We start from the raw sequence: 25,456 nt of genomic DNA on the forward strand, positions 1-25,456 counted from the left end.
CTATCTCTGTCCCTCTCCCTCTCTCTCTCTCCCGGTCTCTCTCTCTCTCCCTGTCTCTGTCTTTCCTTGTCTCTGGCTGTCTCTGTCTCTATATCTCTGTCTCCCTCCCTTTCTCTGGAGGTCTCCTGGCCTCTGCCACTGGTCTCCCCTGCACTTGCACAATGGTGGGGACCCTGGCTTGCTCCTGTCACGTGGCATTGGCACTGGCTCTGGCGGGAGCCTCCATGGGGCCTGGGCTCCTCCCAGCACTCGGCCGGTGCCCTGCGGGTGCCTGCATTTCTCTCACTCTTTTTTTTTAGACGGAGTCTCGCTCTGTCGCCCAGGCTGGAGTGCGGTGGCGCGATCTCGGCTCACTGCAAGCTCCACCTCCCCGGTTCAAGCCATTCTCCTGCCTCAGCCTCCCGAGTAGCTGGGACTACAGGCGCCCGCCACCACGCCTGGCTAATTTTTGTATTTTTAGTAGAGACGGTTTCACCATGTTGGCCAGGCTGGTTTTGAACTCCTGACCTCAAGTGATCAGCCCGCCTTGGCCTTGCAAAGCGCTTGGATTACAGGTGTAAGCCGCCGCCCCCAGCCTCCCGTCACTCTTTATTCACTCAACAAACACCTGTTAAGCCACAGGCACTGTTTCAGGTGCTGGGGCCACATCCTTGAACCAAACAGGCCAAATCCGTAATCTTGTGAAATCTTCTGTAAAGCTTCCTGTATTCCAGCGGGGAGACAAGGCAGCCGAGCAGATGAGGCTGTACCTGTGAGAGCGTGTCACCCGTGGGTGGAGTGTGCAGTGATCAGATGTTGGTAGGAAAATGAGGCAGGGGGGCGGTGTTTGTTGGGGAGGGAAGCCGAGCCTGCAGGAGCTGAAGGAGGCTGCGCACAGGCCCTGGCAGCCAGCAGCGCTGGGTGCTCCGGGTAGTGCTGGGTGCTCTGGGCAGTGCTGGGTGCTCTGGGCGGCGCTGGGTGCTCTGGGCAGTGCTGGGTGCTCTGGGCAGTGCTGGGTGATCTGGGTTGTGCTAGGCCCTCTGCCTGATGCTGAGTACCCTGGGGAGGTGCTGGGTACTCTGGGGCAGTGCTGGGTACTCTGGGGCGGTACTGGTTGCTGTGGGGAGGTGCTGGGTACTCTAGGAAGGTGCTGGGTGCTCTGAGGAGGTCCTGGGTGCTGGGTGCTCTGGGGAGGCCCTGGGTGCTTCAGGGACGTGCTGGGTGCTCTGGGGAGGCCCTGGGTGCTTCAGGGACGTGCTGGGTGCTCTGGAGAGCCTGAGGACACGCCGCGGTGTCAGGGATTTCTGTGTTTACTGTGCAGGCTCAGGGGAGCCACGGGAGGGTTTCGGGTAGAGTGGGGCCTGATGAGACGGAGCTTTCTGCAGGTCCATCTGGCTGCTGCCCTGAGAACGGGTGGATGCAGGGCCAGTAAGAGTGCAGGGCTGGGATTTTCCAGGGAGAGGCAGTGGCCTGGACGAGGGCGGTGAGGGAGACACATCCGGGTTGTATTTGGAGATTTGCGGGGACTGTGGCAGAGCGATGAGCCCTCCCCTGGGCACGGGAGGACTGGATTTGCCGTCTCTGCCTGCGGGAGGCCGTTTGACGGTGGTGGCCTGGTGATTCCCACACGGGAGTCAGAGGGGTGCCGATGGGCTTTTCCACGACGGGTGGAAGACGGCTGGTCCTGAAGGGCTTTCTTAGACTTGACATGATGCTCCCGGTGCAAAGGGCGGAACTGTGTCCCCCGCTGGACACCGGCAGGCCGGAGACTTCGGCGAGTCCTTGAGGGCTTCCCGGGGAGGCAGACGTAGCCTCCACCAGTCCTCTGAACCGGGGAGAGAGTGGACGTTGTTTTGTTTTGTTTGTTTTGTTTTGTTTCAGATGGAGTCTGGATCTGTCGCCCAGGCTGGGGTGCAGTGGTGTGATCTCGGCTCACGGCAACCTCCGCCTCCCAGGTTCAAGTGATTCTCCTGCCTCAGCCCCCCGAGTAGCTGGGATTACAGCCACGTGCCACCAGGCCTGGCTAATTTTTGTATTTTCAGTAGACACAGGGTTTCAACATGTTGGTCAGGCTATTCTCAAACCCCTGACCTCATGATCTGCCTGCCTCGGCCTCCCAAAGTACTGGGATTACAAGCGTGAGCCACCGCACCCGGCTGAGAGTCTACGTTTTTTAAAAGATGTGGTGGAAGTCTTTTTGGACATACCCAGGCTTTGAGAATTTCTTTGGCCATCTAAAGGCTGTAAGAGCTTTGTTCTGTTCACAACCAGTTGTATAACAGAAGACTTCCTGTGTATAAAGTAACGAATCATTGATTATGTGACTTGTCCTGAATTCTGTTAAATACTAAAAAATAGGCTGGGCACCGTGGCTCACGCCTGTAATCCCAGCACTTTGGCAGGCTGAGGCGGGTAGATCACTTGAGGTCAGGAGTTCGAGACCAGCCTGGCCAACATGGTGAAACCCTGTTTCTACTAAAATACAAAAATTAGCTGGGTATGGTGGCAGGTGCCTGTAATTCCAGCTACTCGGGAGGCTGAGGCAGGAGAATTGCTTTAACCTGGGAGGCAGAATTGCTTTAACCTGAGGCAGAGCCGAGATTGTACCACTGCACTCCAGCCCAGGCCACAGAGCGAGATTCCATCTCAAAAAAATTTTTAAAATAAATAAATTAGCCAGGTATGGTGGTGAGCGCCTGTAATCCCAGCAACTCAGGAGGCCGAGGTAGGAGAATCGCTTGAACCTGGGAGGCGGAGGTTGCAGTGAGCTGAGATCACACCACTGCACTCCAGCCTGGGCAACAAGAGCAAAACTCCATCTCGAAAAAAAAAAAAAAAAAAAAAAAGGCAAGTTAGCTGGATGTGGTGGGCACCTGTAATCCCAGCTACTCAGGAAGCTGAGGCAGGGGAATCGCTTGAGCCCGGGAGGTGGAGGTTGCAGTGAGCTGAGATTGTGCTACTGCCCTCCAGCCTGAGTGTCAGAGAGAGACTCTGTCTCAAACAAAAGAATAAAACATAGGCCAGTGCAGTGGCTCATGCCTGTAATCCCAGCACTTTGGGAGGCCAGGGCGGGCGGATCGTGAAGTTAGGAGATGGAGGCCATCCTGGCTAACGCAGTGAAACCCTATCTGTATTAAAAGTACAAAAACAAAATTAGCTGGGCGTGGTGGCGGGTGCCTGTAGGCCCAGGTACTCAGGAGGCTGAGGCAGGAGAATGGTGTGAATGAACCTAGGAGGTGGAGCTTGCAGTGAGCCGAGATCACGCCACTGCACTCCAACCTGGGTGACAGAGCGAGACTCAAAAAAAAAAAAAAAAAAAAAAAAACAGAAAAAAGAACTCCTTTAAAAAGAGAGAGAGAGAGAAAGAAAGAAAAAGAAAAGAAGTAAAGAAAAGAAAAAGAAGAAAAGAAAAGGAAAAGAAAGAAAAGAGGAAAGAAAGGAAAGAAAGATCAAAACTAATCCGATCGGTCTCAGCCAAGCTGGGTCCTGGGGCCACACGAGGATCCCTGGAGCCTGTTGTGTGAATCAATCAGCCTTCCCTGGAACACAGCCAAGCCCATTTGTTTAAATAATAATACACTAAACCAGGCAACTGAGCGGTGGGCTGGCCCCTGGGAGAAGTGACACAGCAGCTTTTATTTATTACAACACTCGTTTCCCAAACACAAACAGAAACCAAAGGGTGCGCCGCCACCGCCACCGAGGAAGGGTGGTCTCCCAGCTGGGGAAGACCTGGGATATGAGGGAAGAGGGAGGGAGGGAGCAGGGATGCATGAGCCAGGATCTGGGGCTCCTGCAGCCCTCAAGGCAGGCTGAGGCCAGCCTCGCCCCGGTTGCATCACCCAGGACGCCCTGGGGATCTCCAGGCCACTGCGGCAGCCAGGCCCCTGATGCAATCCGTGGCTGTCTTGCAGCATGACCTGCCCTGGTCAGCCTGGACTCTGTCTTGCCTGGGGGCCCAGCCCTCACCGCAGCCTCCAGTGATCCCTCCCTTCCCGGGGTCTGTTTGGAGGCGCCTGGAGCATCAGGCCCTTTTCTACCATGAACTCGCAGTGTGGTGCCCAGTGGGTGTCTCTGATCTGTGAACTGGGTGTGGTGGCGTCTACCCTGTCTGTGGGGTCGCAGGAGCAAGCCACACGCATGTGGGGAGCCACGCCTGGCACACAGTGGATGCAACAGGAGAGTTTGCATGTTCTGACCGTATTTCACCATATCTCTGATGCGTATCTTCTCACATGAAATCAGGATGTGTCTTAAAATTGACAGAGAGTAGAAGTTCAGCTAGCAACATTGCCTCTCATCCCAGCACTTTGGGAGGCCAAGGCATGAGGATCACTTGAGCCCAGGAGTTCAAGACCAGCCTGGGCAACATGGTGAGACCCTGTCCCTAAAAAAATTAAATTAGCCAGGAGTGGTGGTGTGCACCTGTAGTCCCAGCTACTCAGGAGTCTGAGGCAGGAGGATCACTTGAGCATGGAGATTGAGGCTGCAGTGAGCTGTGATCCAGCCTGGACAACGGCGCAAGACCCTGCCTCTGAAAAACCAAGTTAATGGTGGGTGTGTTGTGGACGGCACCCAGGCTGGAAGGAAAGCAGAAGGATCTGCAAAGCTCAGCTGCACAGCGTTTCACAGAACTCATCCAGGCAGGGGCTGGAAAGTGCTTTGTGAACCAGAACTGGCAGTGATGCTTGGGTGGGCTGGGCCCTGCACTCCCATCTCCCACCTGTTAGGTGCCCCAGAACAGGTCTGGGGTGCACCAGGGGCTCTGTATCCCCCTCATCCAAGGCTGCCAGGGGACCGGGCTTTCCTGCCATCTCAGGGACTCTGAGGAGCCATCGGACAGTCGGAGGGAGAAGAGAGAAAGTCAGGAAGTCACCTACGGTGTGACTGACATGAGACTTAGGTAGTTGGGGTCAAGGTGGATGCAGGGGCACTTTAGACGGGCGGTCAGTGCGGGATTCCTGGAGGAGGTGGCATTTGAGCTGGGACTTGCATGATTGGGAGAGCACTTGGGCGGAGGGAACAGCCGGAGTAAGGCCTCAGGCTGGGGAAACAAAAAGAGGCCAAAGTTCACGGTCCACTGCTCCGGTGGACAGAGCAGGGATTCAGACTCAGGCCACGGGTCCCCAGGGTCAGGGCACACGCCCTGCTCCTCACCAAGTTATCGACAGGAGGATGGCGGGGAGGGGAGGCCAGTGTGACGGTGGGCAGGGGCACTCTGGAGGCAGGGGCTGGGCTCGCTCTGCTGCCCAGACTGGAGTGCAGTGGCAGCATCAGAGCTCACTGCAGCCTCCACCTCCTGGGCTCAAGCAATCCTCCTGCCTCGGCCTCCTGAGTAACTGAGACTATACAGGCTTGTGCCACTGCACCTGGCTAATATTTTATTTTTATTTTGGTAGAGATGGGGTCTCCCTCTGTTGCCCAGGCTGGTCTTAAACCCCTGGGCTCAAGCGTTCTTCCTGCCTCAGCCTCCCAAAGTGCTGGGATGACAGGCGTGAGCCACCACAACCAGCTAAGACTATATTTTTTAGAACAGTTTTGGTTTCACGGCAAAATTGAGCAGAAGGTAGAGGGAGTTCTGTGTGTCTCCCACACACACAGCCCCTGCCGTCAGCTGGCCACCCCAGGTAGCCCTGCTCTGACCATCATTGTCACCCGGAGTCTGCAGTTCATGCTGGGACTCACTCTTGGCGCTGTACCTGCTGTGGGTTTGGGCAAATGTACCAGGACACGGATCACCATGGTGCCATCACTTGGGGTAGTTTCACTGCCCCCGGGTCCCCCATTCACTCCCTCTGTTCACCCCCACCCGCTGGCAGCCACCACTGTCTTCCTGCCTCCAGGGTTTGGCCTTTCCCAGCTTGTCCAACATTGGAATCATCATCTGCGGCCTTCGCAGGCGGCTTCTGTCACTTAGTAACGTGTGCTGTCGTTTCCTCTGTGTCTTCGGAGCTTGGAAGCTCCTTTCTTCTTGGTGTTGAATAGCGTCCCACTGTCTGGATGCACCCCGCTGACCCACCCACTCACCAACTGCAGGGCATCCCGGTTGCTGCCAGGTTTGGGGGATGATGAATAGAGCTGCCACAAACCCAGCTGTCTTTGCTGACTCTGCAGTCATGCCTGGGGAGGGAGGAGTGTGAGGGAGTGGGGGGAGGGAGGGGTGAAGGGGGGAGGGAGGGGTGAAGGGGGAGGGAGGGGTGAAAGGGGGGTGGGATGGTGAAGGGGGAGGGAGGGGTGAAAGGGGGTGGGATGGTGAAGGGGGAGGGAGGGTGAAGCGGGGAGGGAGGAGTGAAGGGGGAGGGAGTGTGAGGAGGGAGGGTGAAGGGGAGGGGGAGGAAGGGTGAAGGGGGAGGGAGTGTGAAGGTGGGGAGGGAGGGGTGAAGGGGGAGGGAGGGGGGGGGGGGGGAGGGAGGGGTGAAGGGGGAGGGATGGTGAGGGGGGGGGAGGGAGGGGTGAAGGGGGAGGGATGGTGAAGGTGGGGAGGAAGGGGCGAAGGGGGAGGGAGGAGTGAAGGGGGAGGGATGGTGAAGGTGGGGAAGGAGGGTGAAGGTGGGGAAGGAGGGTGAAGGGGGAGGGAGGGTGAAGGTGGGGAGGGAGGGTGAAGGGGAGAGGGAGGAGTGAAGCGGCGAGGGAGGGGTGAAAGGGCTGGGCCTCCCAGCTGACCCCAGATCTCTAGGATGGTGCAGGGGAATTTTTACCCACGAGCCTGTGGGGGTGGGTTTGTTGCTCAAAAGCATAAATGCACAGAACTGCCTTTGCCTGGGGCTGGAGGGATTTGGCAGGCTCTCTTCATCTCTGAAGGCACTTGGGTGTGAGACCTCCCTGGGGGCCTGGGAGGGGAAGGGGTTCCAAAGGCCCCACCCTCACCCCTATATTCCTGTAGGTCCAGAGGTTGCCCAGCTGAGGGACTCAGGAGTGAGGTGAGTCTGGACCTGGCTCCTAGGGGTCACCAGAGTGGCTGGGGTCTGAGGAGGGGACTCATGGGCCGAGAGCACAGCGGGGAACACAGGACCATGCAGGCCCCTGCTGCCCTGTGGCCGAGTGACCCCTGCCGGGGCTGGCGTCTTAGATGGGTCAATTCAGCTCCTGCACCAAAGCTTCCAACGTGTCAGCAAGATCAACACGGCCCCTCAGAGCATCCGAGATGAGTGCCTTGTGCATTTGGAAAACAGTATTTCCACAGCAGCCAGCCAGGACAGATGTCTGTTTTGTGTCACAGGGTCATAAAGATGCCACGTCCCCGTCCATTGCCGCAGGTGAAATAGCGGGCAGGGGCATCTTTCCCGGCATGCACGAACCAGAAATAACACCAGCGTGTCTGAGAAGAAATGGTGAAGAAATCCAGCCCGGCTGTCGGGCAGCCCTGGCGAGGAGGCCGAGTCCCCTTACTGCTGTGAATGAGCTGTCCTCCACCCCACGACGGAGACCTCCGTGCCCAGCGCCCCGGCCTGTTAGCTGCATCCAGCCTGTTAGCTGCATGCCTTTGACAGCACCCCCTGGCATGTGCCTGGGCCTAACAGCTATTGGCGGAGTGCCTACTCTGTTCCAGGCGCAGGGCACAGTGGCAACCTTGACCCCCAGGGGTGGCTCCTCCTGCATCCCGGCTTCCTGCTGGAACATGGGCAGGTGATTCACACAAGAAGCCTGTAATCGCCTGTAATCCCAGCACTTTGAGAGGTGGAAGCAGGAGGACGGCTTGAGTCTTGGGAGTTCAAGGCTGCAGTGAGCTGTGATCGCACCACTGCACTCCATCCTGGTTGACAGAGCGAGACCCTGTCTCAAAAAAAAAAGAAAGAAAGAAAGAAAAAGAAAAATCCAACAAAATATGAAAATGAGTATGTAAATGAAAGAAAATCCGTTTTTTTTTCCCTAAGGGGTGGGAGGAAAGACAATGCAACCTGTGTGGTTAAGAAAGAATTTCTGTCAGTTGCCTCAGCCTACAACGTGATGTAAAACAGCTCGGAGACAATGAAAGGCTAGAATCTGACAGCCCTGGAGTACCTGCTCTGATTTAAAATGCATAGTTTTCCCTGTGAAACACAGGGTTTTTTTCTATACTATGTTGCTTTTTTTATAAAGCTTAAAAACAAGCAGGCCGGGCGTGGTGGCTCACGCCTGTAATCCCAGCACTTTGGGAGGCTGAGGCGGGCAGATCACGAGGTCAGGAGATCGAGACCATCCTGGCTAACACCGTGAAACCCGTATTAGCAAGGTGTGGTGGTGGGCGCCTGTAGTCCCAGCTACTCGGGAGGCTGAGGCAGGAGATTGGCATGAACCCAGGAGGCGGAGCTTGCAGTGAGCTGAGATCGCGCCACTGCACTCCAGCCTGGGCAACAGAGTGACCCCGTCTCAAAAAAACAAAACAAAACAAAACAAAACAAAAAGCAAAGCTGGCTGAAAAAGATAGCTTCTAGGTATACGCATGCATATACATGCTAAGACTGTCTAGTGAAAAGCAAGGAGATGATGCAGTCTCAGCAGGGAGTCTCGCAGCCAACACACGGTGAGTCCTGTCTGACTGCATTTATGTGCAGTCCAGGGATGGGCACGCTAATGTCCAGAGGCTGAGATCAGGACAGTGACTCACTCATCAGGAACGACAGGCACCTGCCAGCTTCCTAGGGTCTGGGATGCCCTACATCTTCAGGGGCTGCGATGACAGGTGCGCATGCGAGCAAAAATGAATCAGGCCGTGCCCTTTGGATTAGTGTACTTGACTGAGAATCAGTTATTCTTCAGTAGAAAGTAACAAAAACAAAGGAATAATAAGCACAAAACTCAGGCATGAGTAGCCTGGTCAGGGAGGTGGGGAGGTTGGGATGTAGGACCATAGATGGTAATGAAAATAACTGGGCCAGGCACGGTGGTCACTCCTGTAACCCCAGCACTTGAAGAAGCTGAGGTGGGAGGATTGCTGGAGGCAGGAGATCGAGATCAGCTTGGGCAACTTAGTGAGACGCCCCCATCTCTACAAAAAGTAAGAATAAAAATAAAATAGCCAGGAATAGTGGTGCACGACGTAGTCCCAGCTACTCAGGAAGCTGAGATGGGAGAATCGCTTCAGCCAGGGAGGTCGAAGCTGCAGTGAGCCAAGATCATGCCATTGCACTCCAGTCTGCATGACAGAGTGAGACCCTGTCTCAAAACAAACAGAAAAAATAAATTATTGGAGATGTTCTTAGTTTTGGGTGAGGTGGTGATTTACAGGGTGTTCCTTAGTTAATAATGCTGTTTATATGTGCTACGTATATTATTATGTATGTGTTACATAGCAATAAAGAAAAAGGTCTGGCTGGGTGCGGTGGCTCAAGCCTGTAATCCCAGCACTTTGGGAGGCCGAGATGGGCGGATCACGAGGTCAGGAGATCGAGACCATCCTGGCTAACATGGTGAAACCCTGTCTCTACTAAAAATACAAAAAATTAGCCGGGCGAGGTGGCGGGTGGCTGTAGTCCCAGCTACTCAGGAGGCTGAGGCAGGAGAATGGCATGAACCTGGGAGGCGGAGGTTGCAGTGAGCTAAGATCGTGCCACTGAACTCCAGCCTGGGCGACAGAGCGAGACTCCGTCTCAAAAAAAAAAAAAAAAAGAAAGAAAGGAAAAGGTCTGAGATTATTTAAGTAAACATACAGGAATTCCCAGTATGTTCTTTTTTCTTTTATTTCTCATATACAGTATTTCTTCTTCGTGAAAATTTTCAAGCTTAGAAAGGAGTTGACTTGGCCAGGTGCAGTATCTCACACCTGTAATCCCAGCACTTTGGGAGGCCGAGGCGGGCACATCACCCGAGGTCAGGAGTTCGAGACCAGCCTGGCCAACATGGTGAAACCCTATCTCTACCGAAAAATACAAAAATTAGCCAGATGTGGTGGTGGGCGCTGTAATCCCAACTACTCGGGAGGCTGAGGCAGGAGAATCGCTTAAACCCAGGAGGTGGAGGTTGCAGTGAGCCGAGATCGTGCCATTGTACTCCAGCCTGGGTGATAGAGCAAGAGACTCTGTCTCAAAAAAGAAAGAAAAAAGAAAGTAGTTGACTGGGCCTGGTGCGGTGGTGCACATCTGTAATCTCAGCTTTTTGGGAGGTTGAGGTGGGCAGATCACTTGAGGTCAGGGGTTCAAGACCAACTTGGCCAACATGGCGAAACCCCGTATCTACCAAAATACAAAAATTAGCCAAGCAGGGTGGCAGGCACCTGTAATCTTAGCTACTCAGGAGGCTGAGGCAGAAGAATCACTTGAACCTGGGAGGTGGAGGTTGCAGTGGGCTCAGATTGCACCACTGTACTCCAGCCTGGGCAACAGAGCAAGACTCTGTCTCAAAAAAAAAAAAAAAATTAGAGTGAGCTGTAATTCCAGCACGTTGGGAGGCTGAGGCAGGTGGATCACCGGAGCCCTGGAGTGCAAGACCACCCTGGGCAACATGGCAAAATCCCATCTGTAAAAATAATTCAAAAATTAGCCGGGCATGGTGGTGTGCACTGGTAGTCCCAGCTACTAGGGAGGCTGAGGTAGGAGGATCGCTTGAGCCTGGGAGTTGGAGGCTGCAGTGAGCTATGCTCTCTCCACTGCACTTTAGCCTGGGGCAATAGAGTGAGACCCTGTCTCAAAAGAATTTTTTTTTTTAAAGAAAGTAGTTGAATGAACAGCCTTTTATAAGCACAGCACCTAGATTCCAGCATTGTGAGGTCTTTGGATGTTGCTTTATTTATTTTTGTGTTTGTTGCAGCAATTCTGAGGCAAAAATAGGCATCACGACATGTCACTGCTAAATATTTTGTTTCTCTCTCTAAGAAGGTGCACATTTCCTACATAACAACAGTATCACGATCACACTTAACAAAACTGACAATTCTGGGCCAGGCACCGTGAGTCATGCCTGGAATCCCAGCACTTTTCGAGGCTGAGACAATAAGATCACTTGAGCCTAGGAATTCAAGACCAGCCTGGGCAACGTGGTGAGACCCCTTCTCTAAAAACACCAAAAACACAATGATTTTATAATGTCGTGTCAGACTCGTCCATACTGAAATGTGTCCCGTCCCCACAAAATGTCTTTACAATGGATTTGTTTGGACGATTCCCCCATCCATGGCCATGTGTGAGCCACTTCATCTCCAGTGGCTTCCTATGTCCCCCACGTTGTGAGTGAACCTCAGGGCCAGTTGTCCTGTGATGGAAGCTTGAAGCCACGGGGGCCGGGGAAGATGAGGAGTACGGGGGCCCGGGAGGCGAGACTTTGGTCTAGGTGATCAGGGACAGCCCCTTAGGAGGGGACATGGGGCTGAATCCTAAAGTCACAGAGCGCCAGAGCCTTGTGCAGTTCCAGCCGAGTGTGAGCCTGGCAGGGCTGAGGTGGGAGCTCACGTGATTGAGCTTGGCCCGAGGTGCGGTGAGCATGGAAGGATGGTTAGAAGTTACGTCAGGGGATGCTGAATGAGGGAATGGACACGAGCCCCCCCAGGCCTGTGGCTGGCGGGGCCACAGCTGAGTCACTTCCTGGCCCGGCTGCAGGCCTTGCTCTGAGCGCTTTGTGGCATCAGATCCTCCATCCTCGAGGCAGCCCGTGGGAGCTGCGGCCACTCAGCCCCATGCAGGTCTGTCCCCTGCCCCGTGGCCGTGTGCACGGACTGGGGTGCAGCTGAGAATGGTTCCCGCTCAGGTCCAGGGCCCGGGCGTCTGACCCTCAGCAGGGCCACAGAAGGGCCAAGCAGCTGCAAGCCAAGCTCAGAGCTGAGCCCGGGACACCTGCACCCTCCACGGGGCGCTGAGGCCACGCTGGCTCCTGCAGGAAGGGCGGGATTCCCACAGGCCCAGCGGCGGGAAGGCTGGTGCCACGGAACATTCCGCCAGGAGGGCTGTGGTGTGAGAAGGGCAAAGGGAAGTGGCCCAGGCCTCATGGCCCACAGCGGGAAAGGCAGGGGGAGCCGGCCAGGATGCCCACAGGTGTGAGGAGCAGGTGCACTGGGTGTGGCCGCCCAGACACAGCCTGGCTGCTCCCGGGGCAGGAGTCCCCTCCCCACCTCAGAAGGCTGGGACCCGCCACCACACCTTTCCCCAAGGCTGGACCACATCCAAAGTCCCTGCAGGGGCGGCACAGAAGGTGGGCAAGGGCCACTGCCAGGAGCCCCAGCTCTGCCAGGCCCATGCATCAGCTCCCCCCAGCTTCCCTTTCCTGTGCACGTTCTCTGCGTCCCCCAGCAATTAGTGAGGTCTCCCATCTCAGAGCCCACAGTCAGAACCCCCCGCCCCTCCTCAAAATCCTTCTGTTTTTTTTAGGTGAGATTCACATAATATAAAATTAACCATTTTAAGCACCCAACTCAGTGGCACCGAGCGCATTCAGTGTGTTTCACGATCACCACCTCCATCTAGTTCAAAATGCGCTGGAAGAGAAGCCTGTTAGCGGTCACCCCGCAGGCCCTGGCAGCCACTTACCTTTCTGTTTCTGTGGATTTAGGTATTCTAGATATTTAACATCAACACAGCCACAGGGCGTGTGACCTGTGACCTTCCTTTTCCAAGGCTGCAGTGTATCAAAAAACAAAAATGTCTCCCTATGGTTATACAAATTGTTCCTTAGGAAAAAAAATTCAGCCAGGCACAGTGGCTCACGCCTGTAATCCCAGCACTTTGGGAGGCCGAGACAGGAGGATCACGAGGTCAGGAGATCAAGACTATCCTCCCTTTTTTTTTCCGTCTCGGAAAAAAGAAAAAAATTCACTGGAACCAAACTTCAGGTGCATCCCTCGGGTGGATGTAAATCCTGGAACCAAACTTCAGGTGCATCCCTCGGGTGGATGTAAATCCTGGAACCAAACTTCAGGTGCATCCCTCGGGTGGATGTAAATCCTAGAACCAAACTTCAGGTGCATCCCTCGGGTGGATGTAAATCCTGGAACCAAACTTCAGGTGCATCCCTCGGGTGGATGTAAATCTTGGAACCAAACTTCAGGTGCATCCCTCGGGTGGATGTAAATCCTGGTTCTTGGTGTGCTCTCTGCATCAGCCTGGGCTTCTTTTCCTTTTTTTTTTCTGTGTGACAGTCTCGCTGTGTCACCCAGGCTGGGATGCAGTGGTACGATCTTGGCTCACTGCAACCTCCGCCTCCCGGGTTCAAGCGATTCTCCTGCCTCAGACTCCAGAGTAGCCGGGATTACAGGCCACCACACCTGGCTAATTTTTGTATTTTTGGTAGAGTCGGCATTTCACCATATTGACCAGGCTGTCTCAACTCCTGACCTCAGGGGATTGGCCCGCCTCAGCCTCCCAAAGTGCTGGGATTCCAGGCGCGAGCTACTGCACCCCACTGCCTGGACTTGTTTGATTTGTAGTATAATGAAAATCCGTGGGTTCAGCAGCCCACTCGATGTTAACCATGGCTGCCATCTGCCTCTGTGCCTTCCAAACCCTTGATCCCTCCCCAGGCGGCCACTGTCTTGATTTGTGCTGCCGTCCCTTGCCTTCCTGTGTTGAAGGTTTAGCCCTAGGGACATGCCACACGTATCCATCACAGGTGCATCACAGTGTCGTGTTTAGTTTTTGATTGTTTTTAACTTCGTAAAGAGGATGTCACACCCGCTGCCATCTCCTGAGTTCACTTTTTCCCACTCAGCGTGATGTCACCTCGGAAGCATCCTGTGGGTGCAGGAAGCCACCATCTGTTTATTTATTTATTTATTTACTGAGACGGAATCTCGTTCTGTCGCCAGGCTGGAGTACAGTGGCACGTTCTCAGCTCACTGCAACCTTCGCCTCCCAGGTTCAAGCAATTCTCCTGACTCAGCCTCCTGAGTACCTGGGATTACAGGCACGCACCACCACGCCCGGCTAATTTTTGTATTTTTAGTAGAGACAGGGTTTCACCATGTTGGTCAAGCTGGTCTCATACCCCTGACCTCAAATGATCCACCCTCCTCAGCCTATCAAAGTGCTGGGATTACAGGCGTGAGTCACCATGCCCGGCCGTGAGCCACCCCACCTGGCCCATGCATTTTTTTACTGCTGCATAATATTCCATTGCAGAAAAATATAACTGAGGGTTTGGATCTTTCCACTTTTTTTTTTTTTTTGAGACAGGGTCTCACTCTGTTGCCCAGGCTGGAGTGCAGCGGCCGGATCTCAGCTCACTGCAAGCTCCGCCTCCCGGGTTCACGCCATTCTCCTGCCTCAGCCTCCCGAGTAGCTGGGACTACAGGCGCCTGCCACCTCGCCCGGCTAAGTTTTTGTATTTTTAGTAGAGATGGGGTTTCACCGTGTTAGCCAGGATGGTCTCGATCTCCTGACCTCGTGATCCGCCCGTCTCGGCCTCCCAAAGTTCTGGGATTACAGGCTTGAGCCACCGCGCCTGGCCTTTTTTTTTTTTTTTTTTTTTTTTTTGAGACAGGGTCTCACTCTGTTGCCCAGGCTGGAGTGCAGCGGCAAGATCACAGCTCACTGCAGCCTCCGCCTCCCAGACTCAAGTGATTCCCCCCATCTCAGCCTCCAGAGTAGCCGGGACTACGGACACACCCCCCGCCATTCCTGGCTGGTTCTCTGTTTTGTGCACAGACAGGTTCTTGCCACATCGCCTAGGCTGGCCTCCAACTCCTGGGCTGAAACAATCCTCCCACCTCAGCCTCTCAAAGCACTGGGATTACAGGTGTCCATCACCACGCCCGCCTCTTTTCTAGTCTTTACTATTATGAATAGTACTGCTATGAACATCAAAATTGATGTTTGGTTTTTTCTTTTTTTTAATTCTTTTTTTTGACAGGGTCTTACTCTGTCACCCAGACTGGAATGCAGTGGTGTGATCACAGCTCACTGCAGCCTCAACCTCCCAGGCTCAGGCGATCCTCCTGCCTCAGCCTCCCAAGTAGCTGGGACCACAGGGACACCACCACACTGGGCTAATTTTAAAATTATTTGTAGAGATGGGGTCTCCCTATGTTGTCCAGGATGATTTTGAACTCCTGGGCTCAGGTAATCCTGTCTTGACCTCCCAAAGTGCTGAAATTACAGATGTGAGCCACTGGGCCTGGTCATGGTTTTTAAAGCTAACAATGAGGCCGGGCGCGGTGGCTCACGCCTGTAATCCCAGCACTTTGGGAGGTCGAGGTAGGCGGATCATGAGGTCAGGAGATCGAGACCATCCTGGCTAACATGGTGAAACCTCGTCTCTACTAAAAATACAAAAAAATTAGCCGGGCATGGTGGCGGGCACCTGTAGTCCCAGCTACTCGAGAGGCTGAGACAGGAGAATGGCATTAACCCAGGAGGCAGAGCTTGCAGTGAGCGAAGATCGCACCACTGCACTCCAGCCTGGGCGACAGAGCGAGACTCCCTCTCAAAAAAAAAAAAAAAACTTACAATGTATATTGAAGTTCTTTCCAGATCTGCATATAACAAATAAGTTATCTCCTTTTTTGTTTCTTGAGATGTAGTCTCACTCTGTCGCCCAGGCTAGAGTGCAGTGGCATGATCTCGGCTCACTGCAAGCTCCATCTCCCGGGTTCATGCCATTTTCCTGCCTCAGCCTCCCGAGTAGCTGAGACAACAGGTGCCCGCCACCACACCCAGCTAATTTTTTTTTTTATTTTTAGTAGAGACAGGGTTTCACCGTGTTAGCCAGGATGGTGTTAGCCAGGATGGTCTCGATCTCCTGACCTCGTGATCCGCCCGCCTCGGCCTCCCAAAGTGTTGGAATTACAGGCATGAGCCAGTGCGTCCGGCCATTATCTCCTTTTTAACAGCTGTGTAGTACTCCATGAATGGGTACATCGTAATTTATTTAGTCAGTTTCCCCAAATGAATTTGTATTAAGCTGTTGCCGATCTTCTGTTATAACAAAAAATCCTGTATCAAAAAACTAAACAGGCCGGGTGTGGTGGCTCACGCCTGTAATCCCAGCACTTTGGGAGGCTGAGAGGGGCGGATCACGAGGTCAGGAGATCGAGACCATCTTGGCCAACATGGTGAAACCCAGTCTCTACTAAAATACAAAAAATTAGCTGGGCGTGGTCGCGGGTGCCTGTAGTCCCAGCTACTCTGGAGGCTGAGACAGGAGAATTGCTTGAACCCAGGAGGCGGAGGTTGCAGTGAGCCGAGATCGTGCCACTGCACTCCAGCCTGGTGACAGAGCTAGACTTCAAAAAAAAAAAAAAAAAATTAAACATCGCAGCACTTTGGGAAGCTAAGGTGGGAAGATTACTTGTGGCCAGGAGTTCAACAGCAGCCTGGTCAACATAGTAAGACCCCATCTCTGCAAAAAAAAAAAAAAAAAGTTTTTAATTAGCCATGGTTAATATTGGCTCACATGTGTAGTCCCAGCTACTGGGAGTCTGAGGTGGCAGGATTGTTTGAGCCCAGGAGCTTGAGGCTGCAGTGAGCTGTGATCTTTGCCACTGCACTCCAGCCTGAGCAACCAAGTGAGACCCTGTGTCTAAAAATAACTGGTTAAGAGGATCGATTTTTTATTTTGTTTGTCACAATATAAAAATGCTGCAACAGACATTACTATACATATTTGATGTTGAATATGTGTGTCTATATCTGTAGGACAGCCCAGGTGCTGTGGCTCATGCCTATAATTCCAGCACTTTGAGAGGCCGAGGCAGGCAGATCACTTGAGGTCAGGAGTTTGAGACTAGCCTGGCCAACATAGTGAAACCCCGTCTCTACTAAAAATACAAAAATTAGCCGGGCATGGTGGTGCGTTGCCTGTAATCCCAGCTACTCCAAAAGCTGAGGCAGGAGAATTGCTTGAACTCTAGAGGTGGCGGTTGCAGTGAGCCAAGATCGTGCCATTGCACTCCAGCCTGGGTGACAGAGCGAGACTTGGTCTCAAAAAAAAAAAAAAACTAACTAACTAACTAAATAAATAAATAGGCTGGATGCGGTGGCTCATGCCTCTAATCCCAGCACTTTGGGAGGTTGAAGCAGGTGGATCACCTGAGGTCAGGATTTCAAGACCAGCCTGACTAACACAGTGAAATCCCGTCTCTATTAAAAATGCAAAACATTAGCCAGGTGCGGTGGCGGGCGCTTGTAATCCCAGCTACTCAGGAGGCTGAGACCAGAGAATTGCTTGAACCCGGGAGGCAGAGGTTGCAGTGAGCCAAGATCGCGTCACTGTACTCCAGCCTGTGCAACAAGAGCGAAACTTTGTCTCCAAAAATAAATAAATAAATAAATAAATAAAAATATATCCACAGGACAGACCCAGGAGCCAGTGGAGGTCTGTGTGAATGGGTGTTTGGGTAGTGCCTCCAAATTGCTCTTCATAGAGGTCCTGCCAAGTTGCCATCCCACCGCACCATATTAAGAGTGGACTTGGCCAGGCACGGTGGCTCACACCTGTAATCCCAGCACTTTGGGAGGCCAATGGTGGCAGATCGCTTCACCTCAGGGGTTTGAGATCAGCCTGGGCAACATGGCAAAACCCTGTCTCTACAAAAAATTAGTCAGGCATGGTGGCACATGCTGGTAGTCTCAGCTACTTGGTGGGCTGAGGTGGGAGGATTGCTTGAGCCCAGGAGGTGGAATCTGCAGTGAGCTGTGATCACACCACTGCACTCCAGCCTGGGTGACAAAGTGAGACCCTGCCTCAAAAAAAAAAGCAGCCTTGAGATATATTTTAGACCCTCCCAGTGGCACTCAGCGCCTTCTCCTCCTGTCAGCGATTCTGTTTCCCTGTGGGTATAACTTTATATGAAGTAAATGTCAAAAGTCTAAAACTCAGACCAGCTCCTCTGGAATGTCAAATCAGGATAAATGATCCCCCAGCAGCTCCTCCCCAGGCTGCATCCCAGGGCTAGGGTCCATGTGGTCTGGGGAGCACCCAGGAGCACCCCACCTTGGCCTGACCCTCGCTGCTCACTCCCGCAGCCTGGGGAAGGAGGCGTTGTGGACTTTGCCTCTTCTACAGAGCAGGAAACGTAGGCCCAGAGACAGAAAAGCGCACCCAAGCCCCTGGGGGCTGCAATGAGGCCTTGTCATGGGGGCCCAGCCTTCTGATTCTGGTCCAGGTGAGAAGACAACTCTATTGGCATCAGGTCCAGAACCCTGTCTGTGGGGCCGGGCCCTGAGCCAGGGGTCATTAGACCAGGAAGGGGACCTGGGGCCACAGCTCACAGGCCATGATCCCACAGCCAAGAGGGGATAGGTTTCAAGAGCTCGACGGGAGGGTGGCTGGACATGCCCCGCACAGGTACTTCATTCACTCCCGCGTTGACTCACGCATTCCACGGTAATGATGAGGTCTTCTCAGCCTTGTTTAGATGAACAGATTCAAGTTCCCTGTGTCTCAGACTTCACATTCCAGCGGAAGGAGCTAGAAAACAAGAAATAAACAAAGGAGAGACCGGGCACGGTGGCTCACGCCTGTCATCCCAGCACTTTGGGAGGCCGAGGTGAGTGGATCACCTGAGGTCAGGAGCTGGAGACCAGCCTGGCCAACATGGCAAAACCCTTTCTCTACTAACAATACAAAAATGAGCCCGGCATGGTGGCGCGCACCTCTAATCCCAGCTACTCAGGGGGCTGAGGCAGGAGAATTGCTTGAACTCGGGAGGTGGAGGTGGAGGTTGTAGTGCGGCGAGATACTGCCACTGTACTCCAGCAAGACTCTGTCTCAAAAAATAAATAAATACATAAAAATAAAAAATAAATAAACAAATGAGGAGCGTTTCAATAACAATTTACGAAGAAAACCTACTGGTTGTGCTACCAAGGTGCCCTTTTTTGGATGATGCCTGGGGAGGGTCAGCTAAGGAAATGCTACATTTCTGCTGGAGGATAGCAAAAAGGAAGAGGTGACTCCCCAGCCACGTTCACAGGCACCCGGTGGCCAACCCTGCAGCCAACCTTGGTCCGTGGACTCCTGGTGTCAGCACTTGACTAGGGGGCATCAGGGAGAGCCTCGAGAAAGCGTGTTCTCTTTTTTTTTTTTTTTTTTTTTTTTTTTGAGACGGAGTCTCACTCTGTCGCCCAGGCTGGAGTGCAGTGGCCGGATCTCAGCTCACTGCAAGCTCCGCCTCCCGGGTTCACGCCATTCTCCTGCCTCAGCCTCCCGAGTAGCTGGGACTACAGGCGCCCACAACCGCGCCCGGCTAATTTTTTGTATTTTTAGTAGAGACGGGGTTTCACCGTGGTCTCGATCTCCTGACCTTGTGATCCGCCCGCCTCGGCCTCCCAAAGTGCTGGGATTACAGGCGTGAGCCACCGCGCCCGGCGAAAGCGTGTTCTCTAGTGGCAAAGAGTCTGTCAGTGCAAAGGCCCCGCGGCTGCCAGGTGCAGGGGATGAGGAGGAAAGAAGGTGCTGCCCCCGTTCGGGGTTTGGGGTTGGTGCAGGTCAGAGACGACAGGGGCTCAGACGCAGTGGTCGGGGGATGGAGATAGGAGGGCAGGACTGGGGAAGGGAGGGGAAGGAGATGGGCATTTGGGTTGGATGTGGGGGAGGAGGGAGGGCGTGAGCTCAGGAGACTCACCTGGGCGTTGGGCCTTGGGTAGAGCTGCACCATTTACAGAGATGGGTGGATTCGCGGAGGGCAGGTTTGCCCGCCTGCTTGGTGGAGCCCGGGCATTGAGGATGTTGGAGGATTCCACGTTGGAGAGCAGAGGCGTGGGGAGCGGGAGCCTGCCCGGGCCCTGACTCTGCCCTGCAGGGGTTCTCTGCCTGTGGTGGTTCTGCCTGCCTTCCAGATGTGCTGTGAGGCTGGTGACCTGTCTGTCCCATCATGGGGCCGGCTACCACTTGTGTCAGGCTGAGTCACAGGCAAGCTGCAAAGTCCTTGGGGCACTCTAAGGGCCTCTGCAGGAACCAGTCTGGCCGGCTGCAGGCTCCTGGCCAGCTCAGGCCTCATTTGGGAGCTGCTGAAGTTCAGGGGCCGGAGCTCTCTGGGCTGGGAAGATGCTGGATAAAGCTTGGGTCCCTGGCCCTAGCAGTTCCTGTCTTCCACTGTCTTCAGGCCACACTGGCCACAGCTCCCAGCCCCCTCCGTCCCACCCTCACCCGGGCCTGGTGGAGAGGCTGGTGGGACTCCCATACTACTAGGCAATGGTGCTCAGGAAAAGTTACTTTAGCAAAAGCTTCCTACGCACCGTTTGTGCTCTTGTCCTCCCCTTTCCCTTCTTCCCCCTCCTCACGTCTTTTTTTATTGAGGTGAGACTCACATGACATAAAATCAAACATCATAAAGTGCACAATTCAGTGGCAGTGCACAGTGCTGTGCAACCATCTCCTCGCGCCACTTCCGAAACATTTCATCACCCAAAAGGAGATTGCACACCCATTCCCAGTCACTCCTTAAGCGTCGCCCCCCAGACCCTGACAACCACTTTATTTTAATTTTCATTATTACTTTTTTACACAGGGCCTCACTTTGTTTCCCAGGCTGGAGTGCAGTGGTGCTGGCATGGCTCACTACAGGCTCAAACTCCTGAGCTCAAGCAATCCTCCAGCCTCGGCCTCCCAAAGTGCAGGGATCACAGGCGTGCGCCACTGCACCTGGCCTCACTTCCTATCTCTGTGGATTTGTCTGTTCTGGGCGTCTCATGTAAGTGGTGTCATACGTCATATTGTTACCAGGGGGGTCCTTGTTCTTAGAGCTCCCAAGATGGTGGTAGGCCGTTTCCAAGATGGCGGCAAGCCTCTTGTTCTCTGACCTGGGGTTCTTGGCCTCACGGATTCCAAGGAATGGAATCTTGGGCCATGCGGTGAGTGTTATAGCTCTATTAGAAGCCGTGGGTCACAGAAGAGAACCGTGGAATCCACCAACTAGTGTTCAGCTCGATTAGGATGAACCTGGGCACTTAGCCACGCAGGAACAATGGCGAACCTCTAGCCCAATCGGGGGCAACAACGGGTGCCTTGCTGGATCAGGAGCGCAGCGGACGCCCTGTCGGATCCGGAGGGGTGGAAGTCAGTGGCAGGTCTGCGACAGTGGCATTCAGCAGTGGTGGACGGCGAGCGAAAGCTCAGCTCTGTAACAAACACGGACCAGAAGAGTGTGCAGTTGCAAGATTTAATAGAGTGAAAGCAGAGCTCCCATAAAATGGGAGGGGACCCAAAGGGGGTTGCCGTTGCCAGGTTTATATCCCGATCATTGTCCCTCCCCCTGTGCTCTCAGGTGATAGATGATTGGCTATTTCTTTACCTCCTGTTTTAGCCTAATTAGCATTTTAGTGAGCTGTGTTTACTACCTGACTGGTTGGGTGTGAGCTAAGTTGCAAGCCCCGTGTTTAAAGGTGGATGTGGTCACCTTCCCAGCTAGGCTTAGGGATTCTTAGTTGGCCCAGGAAATCCAGCTAGTCCTGTCTCTCAATGCCCCCTCTCAACAGGAAAACCCAAGTGCTGTTGGGGAGGTTGGCCAATGATCACTCTAACTGCTTCCTGCTGAATTGGGGTATAGTAGGGGTTGTGCAGTTGAGATTTCCTCAGGAGGGGTGCCTTCAATGTCATTAACATCAGAGCATAGGCTAGCAGGCCAGTCCCTGGGTCCGTGGTAGATCTCAGTCATGGACTGCATCTGGGGCTCCATTTGAAGAACGATGTGTAGTTTTACAGCATCGATTCTGGAAGAGACAAACTTAACAAGGAGGTTATAGATACAGGGATTGAAATGTGTGGCCTGCAGTGCAGGGGGTTATTTCTTTGGCATACTTCACAGGCCCTGACTATCTTTTTGATAGTTTTGAAAATGCCTGGTCCAGTAAATAATGATTTGGCCATCTGATGGGTGCTATCAATACCTAAGTGAAAGGTCTGGTGAAGGGTTTTAAGTAATTTCCATTGGTTAGCTGCAGGCAAAAGTATTTTTCCTTCTTCGGTGGCTAGCCAGCCTGAAGGGAGGAAACAATGTCCTCGTGAGGTTCCCCGTTCTATTTCTTCTGCTGAGTACTGGGGCTTGGTTTCCCAGAGGGGATTACCCCATACCAGGAGTCCTTCTATAAGTATTTCTCATGGTCCTTCTATAAGCATTTCTAATGGAGGGCCCCACCTTGCAGCCCTTTTGGCTTCAATATCTGCTTGGTGGTTCCCTTCTATTTCCCTTTCCTTTCCTTTCTGATGACCTGGCAGTGTAAGACTGCCGCCTCTTTAGGGTTCTGTACAGCCAATAATAATCTCCTAGTGGCTTCCTGATGTTTGATAGGCATTCTCTGAAGTTAGGAATTCCCTTTCTCTCCATGTTGCTGCGTGGGCAGGGAGGACTAGGTAAGCATACTTAGAGTCTGCATTATATTTACCCTTTTTCCTTCTCCTAATTCTAGCACCCGAGTGAGGGCTATTAGTTCTGCCAGCTGAGTGCTAGTTCCTGGAGTGAGGGGATTACTTTCAAGTATTCCATTATCACTGACCACTGCATACCCCGTTTTTTGAAGTCCTTTTTCTACAAAGGAACTTCCATCAGTATACAAGCTGAGGCCGGGATCAGTCAAGGGAATCTCTAGAAGGTCCCCTCGAGCGGTGCAGGTTTGAGCAATTACTTGTTGACAGTTATGTTCTATTTTTTCTTCATTGTCTGGAAGAAATGTGGCTGGGTTAAGAGTTACACAAGTGCACAGTAGCAGCACTGGCCCTTCAAGTAATAGAGCCTGATATTTAAGCAAACGGTTGTCTGACAGCCACAAGTCTCCCTTAGCAGTGAGTATGCCATTCGCATCATGAAACATCCACACAGTAAGATCTCTTCCCTGTATCATTTTAACGGCTTCAGATACTAAGACTGCTACTGCTGCCACTACCCGTAAACAATGAGGCCAACCCTTTGCCACTACATCAATTTCCTTGCTCAGCTATGCCACTGGTTATAAGCTGGTCCCTCGGACCTGTGTAAGGACTCCTAGAGCTATTCCTGTTTTTTCTGTGACATATAAAGAAAAGTCTTGCTCCGTTGGCAAACTTAACACTGGGGCTTGGGTTAGGGCCTTCTTTAGGGCCTGGAAAGCTGCTTCTACTTCAGGTGTCCATCTTACTAAATGGGTATTGGCTTTCTGAGTTTTCTTAATTAGTGTATATAATGGTCTGGCTATTTCGCCGTACCTGGGAATCCATGTTCGGCAGAAGCCTGTTATGCCAAGGAACGCTGTTAGTTGCTTTAGTGTTTTGGGGTGAGGATAAGCCGGTATAGGCTGGATACATTCCTCACTGAGGACCCTGGTGCCTTTGGATAATTTTAACCCTAAGTATTTAACCTGCTGTGAGCAGAGCTGAGCCTTTGATTTGGAAACCTTATATCCACAGGTGGCAAGGAAATTTGGGGCTGGGTGCGGTGGCTCAGGCCTGTAATCCCAGCACTTTGGGAGGCCGAGGCAGGTGAATCACAAGGTCAGGAGATCAATACCATCCTGGCTAACATGGTGAAACCCCGTCTCTACTAAAAATACAAAAACTTAGCTGGGCGTGGTGGCAGGCACCTGTAGTCCCACCTACTTGGGAGGCTGAGGCAGAAGCATGACGTGAACCCGGGAGGCGGAGCTTGCAGTGAGCTGAGATCACACCACTGTACTCCAACCTGGGTGACACAGTGAGACTCAGTCTCAAAAAAAAAATAAAAAATTGGCCTGGCACGGTGGCTCATGCCTGTAATCCCAGCACTTTGGGAGGCCGAGACGGGTGGATCACAAGGTCAGGAGATCAAGACCATCCTGGCTAACATGGTGAAACCCCGTCTCTACTAAAAAATACCAAAAACTAGCTGGGCGAGGTGGCGGGCGCCTGTAGTCCCAGCTACTCGGGAGGCTGAGGCAGGAGAATGGCGTGAACCCAGGAGGTGGAGCTTGCAGTGAGCTGAGATCCGGCCATTGCACTCCAGCCCGGGTGACAGAGCGAGACTCCGTCTCAAAAAAAATAATAAAATAAAATAAAAATAAAAAATTTTAAAAAAGAGCACTTGGGTGGCTTGATGGCACAAAGTTTTTGAACGGGTGGCTAAAAGTAAATCATCCATGTACCTAAGGACAAGGGTAGAGTTCCCCAGTCACAACTTAGTGGCTGGGAGAACTATCTAGTGACCGGCTGTCCTAGGACCCCTCAGATAGTGACAGATCTGGAGGACAGTTGTCCGGGACAGGAGAGTAAGACTGAGGAGGCTGTGCCAGTGTCCAGGAGACAGTTAACCTCCTGGCCCTCAACGGTCAAGCATACCTGGGGCTCTCTGAGGGTGAAGGCATGGGCTGGCGCTGGACCCGGGCACCCTCAGTCCTGCTGCTGGATCATCTGGTTAGTGGCTTCTGACTCAGAGGACCTTCGTCTCCTGGGGCAGTGGGGCTTCCAGTGATTCCCTTGACATAAGGGGCATGGACGAGGGGCGGCTGATTTCTATTCGGACAATCTTTTTTAAAGTGTCCCTGTAGACCGCACTGGAAGCAAGCCCTATTAGGCATTCGACTTGCCCAGCCTTTCCCCGTTCCAGAGCCTCCACAATTCACCTGCCTGAGGGCCATGACTAAAGGGGTGGCCTTTTTCTTATCTCGTTCATCCCGTTCCACCTGCTCCTCCTGATCTCTATTATAAAAAACCGAGGCTGCCAAGTTCAATAGGGTTTCTAAGTTTTGCTCCAGGCCTAAGGCGGACTTTTGAAGTTTTTTTCTAATGTCTGCAGCTGACTGAGTGATAAACTTATCCTTTCAGATTAGTTGGCTTCCATAGAGTCAGGTGACAGGGACGTGTGCTTCCTCAGTGCGTCCCTTAGTCTCTCCAGAAAGGCGGTAGGATTTTCTTCCTTTCCCTGTGTCATAGTGGACATCATTGAATAATTCATAGGCTTCTTCCTAGTTTTCCTTAGTCCTCCTAGCACGCAGTTTAGCACATGTCTGCGGCACCAATCTCCATGTTCTGACTCTCTGTCCCAGTGAGGGTCTACACTGGGAACTGCCTGCTGGCCTGTGGGGAATCGTTCTCTTTCCTCTGTTGTCATCCTCTCATTGACCGGACTGAGATACCAGAGATCACCAAACTCTCAGGCTGCAGTTACGGGGGCACTTCTCTCATTTGGGGTTAGTGTCTGATCTAGCAGTGACATTATATCTCTCCATGTCAGATCAGAGGATTGTCCTAAACCTTGTGAAACATCAATATAGCCATCAGGGTTGTCTGAGAATTTACCTAGGTCTATTTTAATTTGTTTCAAGTCTAAGAGGGAAAAAGGTACATTCACTCTGGCTGGGCCGAATTCTCCAGAATACATCTTAGGGGCATTTTTGCCTTGGGAGAATGTTTCCCATCTGGAAAAAGAACATAGGGATGCCAGCACCCCTAGTCGTTTTCCGATGAGCATGAGTCCTACAGCGTCCTCTATGGTCCTAGTGCTTATTCCTTTCCATGGTGCGTAACCACCCACAGACCTCTGCTTACTGGATTAGTTACACTCACCAAGGTAACAGGTCCTGGACCTGTTTTCCCGCCTTTCTCGACCACAAAGGTGGGTCCGGGCTGCTGGATTCTAGTGGTCCTTTACCAGCGTGCCTGACACTGCCTTTGCACTGGGGGTGAGTTCTAG

At 52.9% G+C, this 25,456-nt stretch overlaps 1 protein-coding gene across 1 annotated transcript in view; it reads left to right on the forward strand.

Moving 5' to 3' along the window:
• Positions 1 to 6,376: 6,376 nt before the first annotated feature.
• EP400 (E1A binding protein p400) overlaps positions 6,377 to 25,456 on the forward strand; it is a 231,973-nt gene continuing 212,893 nt past the window's right edge. Inside the window, exon 1 of the mRNA XM_050747651.1 lies at positions 6,377 to 6,380. The gene's annotated coding sequence lies outside the window, so the exon portion shown is untranslated. The remainder of the gene's footprint in view (positions 6,381 to 25,456) is intronic.

The sequence above is a fragment of the Macaca thibetana genome, chromosome 11 (genome assembly GCF_024542745.1).
Source record: "Macaca thibetana thibetana isolate TM-01 chromosome 11, ASM2454274v1, whole genome shotgun sequence".
NCBI classification, from domain to species: Eukaryota; Metazoa; Chordata; class Mammalia; order Primates; family Cercopithecidae; genus Macaca; species Macaca thibetana.